The sequence below is a fragment of the Oryctolagus cuniculus genome, chromosome 10 (genome assembly GCF_051225735.1).
Source record: "Oryctolagus cuniculus isolate XC-2025 breed Fujian yellow rabbit chromosome 10, ASM5122573v1, whole genome shotgun sequence".
Lineage (NCBI taxonomy): Eukaryota > Metazoa > Chordata > Mammalia > Lagomorpha > Leporidae > Oryctolagus > Oryctolagus cuniculus.
In genome coordinates, this window is record NC_142876.1 from 111,484,352 (window position 1) to 111,494,118 (window position 9,767).

A 9,767-nucleotide genomic window follows, 5' to 3' on the forward strand; every position below is an offset into this window, starting at 1 on the left:
CACCCCAGTATGTTCCTATCCCCTGCCCAGGAGTCGTGTCTCTCTTCCATTGGGAGAAATGATGAGGCAGTGTTACTGCTCTGACCCAAATGATCCACTCTTCATGGTGGAGGTTCTTCTGTGGCCCACTGTGGGAGGTAATTGGGGTGGGCTCAGCAGTCACACCTGCACTCTGCCTTGTTCCAGCAGGCTCCCTCTGCTGCTGATTGGCTCCTGAGTCCTATCTAACTACAAATTTCGTGTTCCGACAGTCCTGCCCCTTGCCCCAAGTGTGTCTAGCTGGCTTTGTATGTGAGTACTCTGAGGGTATTAATTATACTCTGGAAAAAGTCTTCTGAATGCCCTGTGACTTATTTCCTCGCGTGCACCTTCTCTGTTTCGTTGTGTCCCCTATTCTAAGACGTCCGGCCGCACAAGGGGACACTGTTGACTTCACGTTCACAGGCACGGAGTTCTGAGCACACATGCATCTTTAATAAAGCACAGGCAGGACAGGGCGTGGGGAGCAGAGGACGGCTGGGTTGGGATCTGGGAGGAGGGAGTGGGGACTCCCTAGGACAGAACAACTTAGAGGAGGGGCCAGAGGGGCAGGGCAGCAATGGGTTTTGGATTTGGTTAGCAAGAGCCAGGGAAGAGAAAGGAAGGCTATGGCAGGAGCCAGGTCAGTGGAAGACATTGGTAAAGAACACCGGAAGTCCGAACACGTGGGTGCCGGAGGCGGTCTGCCTGATACGCAAGGTTGAGCCAGCTAAGGGGCTGAAACCTATGCACAGATAGACCTGTGGCGCCGGCTGCTCCAGGGCAGGCCTGTGCTCCTGGGCGGGGTGGAGGCTGTGGTCTCCCTGCGCTGTAGCTTCAGGAACAGTGAAGAGTGGGGCCAGGCTGCTTGCTGGTCTGACGGGGTGGCGTGGCTCCTCGGTGTGGTTCAGCTGCCTGTGCCGACCTGCTCCCTCTGGAGGGCCTGCCCTGCTGAGGCTGCCTCTTCCTGCAGGGTGGCCTCTGCCTCTCTGGCCTCTTCCTGCAGGAGGAGCTGTGCGTGCGTACGCCCGGGTCTGGATTCTCATGGGTTTCACGTAAGCCACGGGTTTTGTGGGTTGGGCTGGCCCTGGGGAACCATCTGCTTCCGTGGGGGCTTCCTGTCGCACACCCGAGTGGCCTGGCTCCCTCAGAAGCGCAGCAGAACCTACAGAGAGAAACAGAGTGAGAAGAGGAAAAAGCCTTTGGGGAAGGGAGAACAGGAAGGCACTTAAGGGATGGCTCTGCAAATAGAGGGAGGGCCACAAGACAAGCCCTTGCATGTGGGCCGTCAGCTCTGCCCAGGACCCCTTCAGGGCTCAGCACTTCCCATGATTCCATGTGGTCCCTGCAACGGCCTTGTCTGTTGGATATTGCAGCCTGCATGTGACCGAGGAGTGAATGGAGTTGGGAGTGCACTGGAGAGATTGTTGAATAAATGGCGTGGTGCTTGCCCTCACTTAGCGTAAACTTCAGCAGACAAGATGAGAGACCCAACAGAGACATACAGTGAGGCTCGCGAGCGACAGGTCAGGAAGTGCAGAACTGGGGGGAGACAAGAGAGGTGGCTCTGGGTGCAGAATGCGTCGTTTCAGCTCCCTGCGCCTCGGTTCACTTTGTCCCGAAGCAGTATCATGGTGTGCCGACCCCTGCTCATTACAGGCACTGCTTAGCTGAGTGCCTGGCCCAAGTGTGCATTCCAGCCTGTATGGGTGGGGGGAGGTCAGACTTGTTCTGCTGTAACAAAACAGCTTTTATGTTTTTGTAACATAAGCCGGGACCTTAGTACAGGGGATGCTGGAGGAAGGAGAGCCAAGATGGATAGCAGGAAGGGGCAAGCCCCTCCAGACACTTCTCAGCTAAGCTGTTCTGGCCCCAAGCAAGGCTACTGGAAGATTGACTTTTCCTTTTTTTGCTACTGGAAGATTTTAAGCAATGAGGTGATGTCATTACAGCTGGACTTCAGAAAGTAATGTGGGGACTAGGCAGGAAGTGGGCATGCCCAGGGACAGGAGATTTGAGGGACCTGAGGAAAAGTGACAAGAGCCAGGGACCCCCCTTCCCAAAGCAGCCCTCTGTGGCCTGGTGACTGCTGGGCAGGGGACTCTGAGACCACATCCAGTGTCTATCTCCTGACGCTATTTGTGTGGCGGGAACTCTCTGCCCTCTAACCACCAGGGAAGGGCAGGAAGCCATTTCCCAAGGTAGGGATCAAGGGAGGCGTGCAAGAGTGGGTGACGGAGAGGTGCTCAGTGTCACATTGGTCATACCGAGATGCTGAGGACTCCTTAGCCCTGTGAGTCTGGCGCACAGTCTGGACCTGGAGTCGCCTGCACAGACCTGTCAACTCTGCCCTGGTGGCACAGATCAGCCAGGGATGTGAGAGGGCCCTTTGGGACACGCATAGCATTCAAAGAAAAGCCAGGGAGGAAAACCAAGAGGAGGCATCCAGACCCCTTGGGGAAGAAAACCAAGGCGGGAGCAGCCTGCTGGGGCTGCTAAGTGGGACACGGCATGTCTGTCATGAGGCCATTGTAACTGCCCGGGGCAAGGCTGTCCCTGAGAATTTGTGAGGGCAGCTCTAGGGCAAGAGTCGGGGCTAAATCAGTCTCCAGGGCAGGGAGTGTGGGAGAAAAAAATGGTGCAGGTGATCATGGGGAAAAAGAAGCCAAGATCACGCGACACCTGAGGGGGGCATTCCTGCCCACCCTCCTGCCCCTGCCCTCACCCAGGTTCTCGGCTAGGAAAACTCACAGCCACATGACTTGCCTCCCTTCACTCTACAAGCCCGTCAGTCTCAGCCCGGACGGGAAGGGTGTGAGACAGACGTGTGCTCTGTGGGGTTTTGTGGCCGTGAACAGCCCTGTGTGCAGCTCCTCTGACAACATATCTGCGTGCAGGGAATGGCAGAATCACAAAGAGACACAAGTCGTGCCCACGTCTGGAGCATGAAAGAAGAATTCAGGGACAGATGACAGAATAATAGATACAAGGTTAAAGTCTCAGTGTTTGAGCATCAGAAATCAGAATCATGGGAGACCCAGGGCATGGGAAGCCTACGCTTTATCGACCCGTCGAATAGTGCTTAAGTGACCCTTCAGAGCCATCTGCATCTACCCTCCACTACTCAGTCCCGTAGCCCACTGTGGCTGTGATGCAGCCCAGAGGCGTGGGTGAGCTAGAAGGGGTCTGGGGCCTGCAGGGGGCCTCGCAGGTAGGACTCTGAGGACTCCATCTGACCTGCAAGAGTCAGTGACCAGACACCAGTGCAGAGATGGCGTGAGTGGCAGCACGCCCTGAGGGCCACGGCAGCCTTTCCGATTGCATAACTCTACGTGAACCCTCTCCCCTTTCTTGGCCTAGATGCACCCCCAGAAATGGAGGTGGGGAGGCTGCCTTGAACTAGCTGAAGCAAGCAGAGTCCATAAACCCCAGATATGCAAGGAGCAACCCAATAGGAGAAAATAGCGAACAGTCACAGGCAGTCTGCAAAATGAGCAAAACAAAAGGTCTGTATACATCTAAGATGCTACACCTCACATATTAACAAAACAATTTAAATCAAAAAAAACTGAGATACTATCATGCATCTATTAAAGTGGCAAAGATGAAAAGATCCAGGATATTCCGTATAAAGAGGTTTTGGAGAGCAATTTAATAACAGCTACCCAATGATCAGACCTTCCAGAAAAAGAGCAGGGTGAGGGTGCTTGGTTCCTCACAGATCAAGCAGTATGCAGCTCCAGTGACAATGCTAGTGTGAGGTTTACACAGAGGTGAAGGGTCAAGTGATGGAATCATCAGAATGCCTGAAACTAGACAGACATCTACAGAAACTTTACCCGTGACAGAGCTGGCTTTGCACAGCAACTAAAGACTTTGCCTGGGAAACCTTAGCAGCCTAAAAGAAAACTAAACAGCAGACAGACCAACCCTATGAAGTCTGTGGCACCGTGGCCAGCACACCCCAGCCATGGGCCCCGAGCTCCCACTTAGCTTCGAAGTGAGCAGCGATCAGAAGGCTGCCAACAGCAGAAGACTGTCCCCTGAGAGGAGAACCTAGACAAGCCACAAAGGCCGACGGAGGAAGCAGTTCCTGCCATACGTGAAAGCTGCTCTATAATTGATTCCCTCCAGAGAGGAGCGGGGAAGCTGTACCCATGAATCAATTATACTGGTAAAGATACTTTTAAAAGGGAACATTTAGAAAACAAATACTAGAACTTTTAAATTTAAAATATGATAACAGAAATTAAAATCTCCATGGAAGACATGAAAGCAAAATTGAATATATCTCCCAGAAAAAAGCAACAATCCAGAATATTGAAAAAGAAAGGTAATAGAATATAAGGAGAAATAAAGGCATATTACCATAAAATTTCTAAGTGCTGTAACAAACAGAAGACCCTAGAGCAGAGGGAGAGAGTAGGGGAAAGGAGCGGGAGTCAGAATGTCTAAGACATCTCCAAAGCAACATTAGAACGTAGAAGATAGTGGAAAATGTCTTCAGAATTTCAGGGAACACATTTCTCACCCAAAATTCAATACCCAACCAGACTACCACTACGAATCCTTGTCACACATGCAAGGCCTTTACAATTTTTCTTTTAATGCATGTATTATTGGGAGCCTGTTAGAAAACTTAGTCTAAAAAAATAACGAACCAGAGAAGAAAAAGCTACAGGAAATGGGGTGAAACTTAAAAGAAGGAAAGGAACTGCTTGTTATCGGCAAAGGGAGACCCCAAAATGACGGCTGGAGGCTAGCTTAGAGCAGCCAGTGTAGGTTGGAGCCAGTCTAGGCTGAGAAGGCACAAATGATAGAACGCTTGATGGTGTTGGAATTCAAACAAGAATTTCAGGGAATTACTGATCCGCAAGCAAAAATAATCCAAGACAAAGTCATGGAAAATTTAAATTATGTGAGAGGGGAAAAGACATCTTAGTATTCCTCAAACATGACATTTTCAGCTGAGTTTCTGGGAGGTAGGGTGGGGCAGAAGGTGAGAGAGGGCTGGAATGGGTGGGTCAGGGCGTAGAGAGGGCTTTGCTGGTGCTGGTGAGAAAACAGGAATGGATAAACTGGAGCTGATGCTCCTACAGCCAGCAGGGAAGCCCATACACGGTCTAACATGACAAACAAAAATCAGTACTGTGCAGAGATTATTTCCAGAATGAGAGCTAATGTTAAACTGTTTAGGGGCCGGCTCTGGCACAGCAGGTTCATGCTTCAGCATCCCAGATGGGCACTGGTTGCAGTCCCAGCTGCTCCACTTCCAGTCCAGCTTCCTGCTAATGTGCCTGGGAGGTCAGCAGAGGATGGCCCAAGTCCTTGGGCCCGTGCACCCCTGTGGGAGACCCAGAGGAAGCTCCTGGCTCCTGGCTTCAGATTGGCCCAGCTCTGGCAGTTGTGGCCATATGGGGAGTGGCCTATCAAATGGAAGACCTCTCTCTGTCCCTCCTTCTGTAATTCTTCCTCTCAAATAAATTCTTAAAAAAAAAAAATCTGGAAAAAAATCAATAAAGCCACAAGTTCATTCTAAAAAAAGAAAGAAATGGTTTCCTCAGATGTAAGCTGATTATCCTTAAGGTGTGGGAAAATGAGAAAGGGCAGGGACTGCTGTGTCTCATAATATGCCATATTCAGACCTCTGTGTTAACACAAGGAAACACCGAAAGTATAGGGGGGAAGACAGGAAAAAATCAAAAAGAAAGCAACAGGCATTTGGCAGTACCTTGATCACAGGCCATGGAGCACAAGCAACGCTGTTTCTGCGGCCTTTGTCCCTCCATAAGGAATCTGAGTGGGTAGAGAGGATTAAGCACATTAAGCTGGGGCCAGAACCACACCCTTGTTTTCCAAGCACCACACAGATCCCGTCTCCCCACGGCACCACTCACGGTGGGCACCGCTGCTCGCTGCCCTCCATGAGCCTGGCTGCATGTGGGCCACAGCTGAGGGGGCTGTGTGAAGGCTGTGGGCTTCAGAGGATGAGGAGAGGTGGGCATATTACACAGGGACGGGCCTAGAGCTCAGCTGGCCAATTCATTCCCATTCCTACAGGTAATCTCATGGGAGAGATGAGATTAATGTTGGTCAAGTGAAGGAACAGTCCCACCCTAGAGGAAGAGGAACAGATGGGGGAGGGGGAGCACAGCCCGAGAGCAGAGTCCTACTGGCTCTTCCAGGGCTCCCAAGATTCTGTCCCCACAGGGACAATGCAACATCTGCCTGTCTGCATGGGGACTCCCAGACCAGTACCTGATCTCCGTGAGGTGGTGTTCTTTGCAGCTGGTCTTGAAGTCTGAGAAGCAGGAACCACTTCAAGGAGCTCCTTCAAGGAAGAGAGGCCTGAGGGTTTGGAGTCTCAGAATAGCCACAGGATCAGGGCTGTGGTCCTGATGTCAGCCTTCCAATGTAGCTCCCACCAGGCAGGAAGGAGGGAGCACGGAGCAGGCTGTGACCACCCAGGAGCCCTGCAAGAAGCTGACTGCTCTGTGCTTCGTGCGCATTGTCTTTATATAGCTTTGTCACTCACCAGTTTGAGACGTGATTGGACAGAAGTGGAGAGCAGGGGTGGGACCAGAGTAGGTGGAGCCATGATAGGATAGGCTGGCTTGAATTGGGAAGATCACTACTGGGCTAGTCTTCTGCCTGTCAAATGGGGCCCTGCCATGATGAAGTTGTTCATAGGTGTAAATGATTGGTTGGTTGATGGATTAACCAAATCATTACAGGAGAAAATGTATACATAATTTTGATTTAGTTAACTGTTAGTGAAAGGGAGGTGTGGTCCCCTGGGAGTGACTAATAGACAGATCTCATTAGGTCTAGAGGTGTGGGTGGAGGGACATTTGGGCTGAGATTTGAACAATTAGTTGACTTCAGCCAGGTTGGGGGTGGGGGCAGGGAGGGGATGCACTACAGTGGAGCACGGGCTGAAGCCCAGATATGAGTGGGAACTCAGACCATTTCTGGAATGGAGGGGAGGCCAGTGCCAGCCTGAGGGGGCTCTTGGGAGTGGGGGCCAGGGACACCGCTTGATTCTGGGCTCGTTCTGAGGGCAGGGAGAGCCTGGAAAGGTGTAAGGTAACGGACAGTGATTAACCCACCCTGGCTGTGGCATGAAGGACAGAGGGTGTGCAGATCCAGTCAAGAGAGGGAGGAGCATGCCGCAGCCCTCAGGTTGAACTCAGGGTCTTGGGAGACAAGCTCAGGTGACGGTAAAAGGGAGCTTTCCATAGCTGGGGAGACATTTACAAAGGAACCAAAGTTGGTGATGGTGTGGTGAGGCCAGGAAGGGTAAGGACACTGCCACGCTGATGGCCCCTCATGTCAGAACAGACCAGGCGCCTGCTCTGAGCAGGTTTGTGAGCCTGGTTGAAGGAGCTTTGGAGCGGCCATGTGGGAACATCAAGTGGCGTCTTTTTGATTGGTGAGATGTGTGTGTGAGACACAGGCCGCTGAGGTTCCACGTGCTGGGCACAGAAGAAGCAGTGTCCAAGCGGAGAATGTGGGGATGAGCCAGGACACAGGACGGGAACCCGTGGTGGTGTCTGAGGCCTTCTTCTACAATGAGCACCTGAACAGTGCAGTTCAGGTAGGCAGTGTGCTTTTTCTTTTCCTTTGTGAAAGATCAACTTGATTCTACACAATAAAATATATTTGTTTTTTAATTTTTTTATTATTTTTTTTTTGACAGGCAGAGTTAGACAGTGAGAGAGAGACAGAGAGAAAGGTCTTCCTTCCATTGGTTCACCCTCCAGATGGCTGCCACGGCCGGCACGCTGTGCCAATCTGAAGCCAGGAGCCAGGTGCTTCCTCCTGGTCTCCCATGTGGGTGCAGGGCCCAAGCACTTGGGCCATCCTTCACTGCACTCCCGGGCCACAGCAGAGAGCTGGACTGGAAGAGGAGCAACTGGGACAGAATCCAGCGCCCCAACCAGGACTAGAACCCGGGGTGATGGCACTGCAGGCTGATGATTAGCCTAGTGAGCTGCGGCGCCAGCCAAAATACATTCACTTTAAGTACACGACTCAGTGTGTTTTGATTAACAAAGTTCATGGAAATACATATTATGAAAAAATGCATTGATTTCAAAATACTTTTGCACCAAGATAGCTTGTCTGTTAATTCCCCTTGTCCCTGAACCTTCTGAAGTCCTCTAGTACAGGCTCCCCACCACTGCAATTACGGCGCAAGCATTTTCCTCACCTCAGACAGCTCCCTGGGCCACTGGGCTGTCAAGCCCCTCCCTCACCCTCCGCCCAAGGCAGCCCGTGATCGGCTTTTTATCACTATTAATTGGTTTTTGCTTGTTCCGGGATTTCATATAGATGGAATCATACAGGGCGTGCTCTTTTTGTTTGTCATGATGTTGAGGCTTACTCACGTTGTGATATCCATGAGTAATCCATTCTCTTTATGGCTGAAGAATGTTACCTTACAGAATATACCCCAGTATGCTTAACCTTTCACGAATTGATGGACATTGGATTATTTCCAGTTCTGGGACTTCATGAATAAAACTGCCATGAACTTCTGGGCAGACTTAAGCTTCATTTTACTTTGGTAAATATCTACTTTGGGATTTCTGGGTTGAATATCAAGTATTCTTTTAACTTTATAACTTCATTTAAAACTTAGCAAACTGGAACCAGAACTGGCACTGCAGGTTAAGCTGTAGCTTGCATCGCCGGCATCCCGTATTGAAGTCCTTGTTGCTCTGCTGAGCTCCAGCTCCCCACTAATGTACTAGGAAAGCAGTGGGAGATAGCCCAAGAGCTTGGACCCCACCCCCATAGGAGACCCAAATGCCGTTGTGGGCTTCTGCCCATCTAGGGAGTGAACTAGTGGGTGAAAGATCTTTCTCTCTCTCTGTCTCTCCCTTTTCTGTCACTCTACCTTTCAAATAGATAAAATAAATCCTTTTAAAATAAGCTGTTTAACTGTTCTCCCAGTGGCTTTGTGATTTTACACTCCCTCCTGCCTGGGAGGAGAGCTCCGTTGTTCCACACCCCTGCTCTCCCTTGCCGACGTGAGCTACTATTGATGCTTCCCGTTTCAGCTGTTCAGTCTGCAGAGTGGTGTTCCTTGGCTTCTAATTTTAGTCCCCTTCATGGCTAATGATGTGCGAGCATGTTGGTTTTTCTAAACAGGTGGTTTTTTAAAAATTATTTTAGAACAACTTTCAGCTCACAGAAAATCAGTGAGAATTTCTGGTAGGGTATTGTCATATACCCAAAACCCAGGTTAGCCCATTGCTGACAACGTTGGGTACGTTTATTATAATTAACAAACCAACAGCAACCATTTTTATCAACTAAACTCCCACGTTTATTTAGCTTTCATGCTTGTGCCCAGTGGACTTTTTCTGTCCAGGATCCCATCCAGGATAGCACCTTGCAATTAGTCGTGACTCCTCCTGGCCGACGATTTCCCAGCCCACCCTTGTTTGAGGACCTTGACCGTTCTGAGCACTGGCCGGGCGTGTTGTAGAATGTCCTCCATGATGGAATTTGTCTGGCGTGCTTCCGGTGATTGCACTGGGACTCCATGTTTTTGTGAAGAAGTCGATGGAGGGAAAACGCCCTTCTCCACATGCCCCGCCCAGGTGTCTGCTGCCGGCGTGGTGGGCGAGCTGACCTTGAGGACCTAACGAAGGTGACTGTCAGATTTCTCTTTTCCCTTCTTCCCTTGCTGCCTCCTTGGAGGTCGCTACACACAGCCCACAGCTAAGGAGAGGGGGGCT

The 9,767-nt window shown here is 50.8% G+C and overlaps 1 non-coding gene across 1 annotated transcript; it reads right to left on the reverse strand.

Moving 5' to 3' along the window:
• Positions 1-452: 452 nt before the first annotated feature.
• Positions 453-6,543, reverse strand: LOC127492496 (uncharacterized). The gene is made up of 3 exons (XR_016214406.1): positions 6,277-6,543; positions 5,750-5,814; positions 453-1,183 (listed from the first exon to the last, which is right to left on the reverse strand). It is a non-coding gene; the product is annotated as an uncharacterized LOC127492496 (transcript).
• Positions 6,544-9,767: the final 3,224 nt, after the last annotated feature.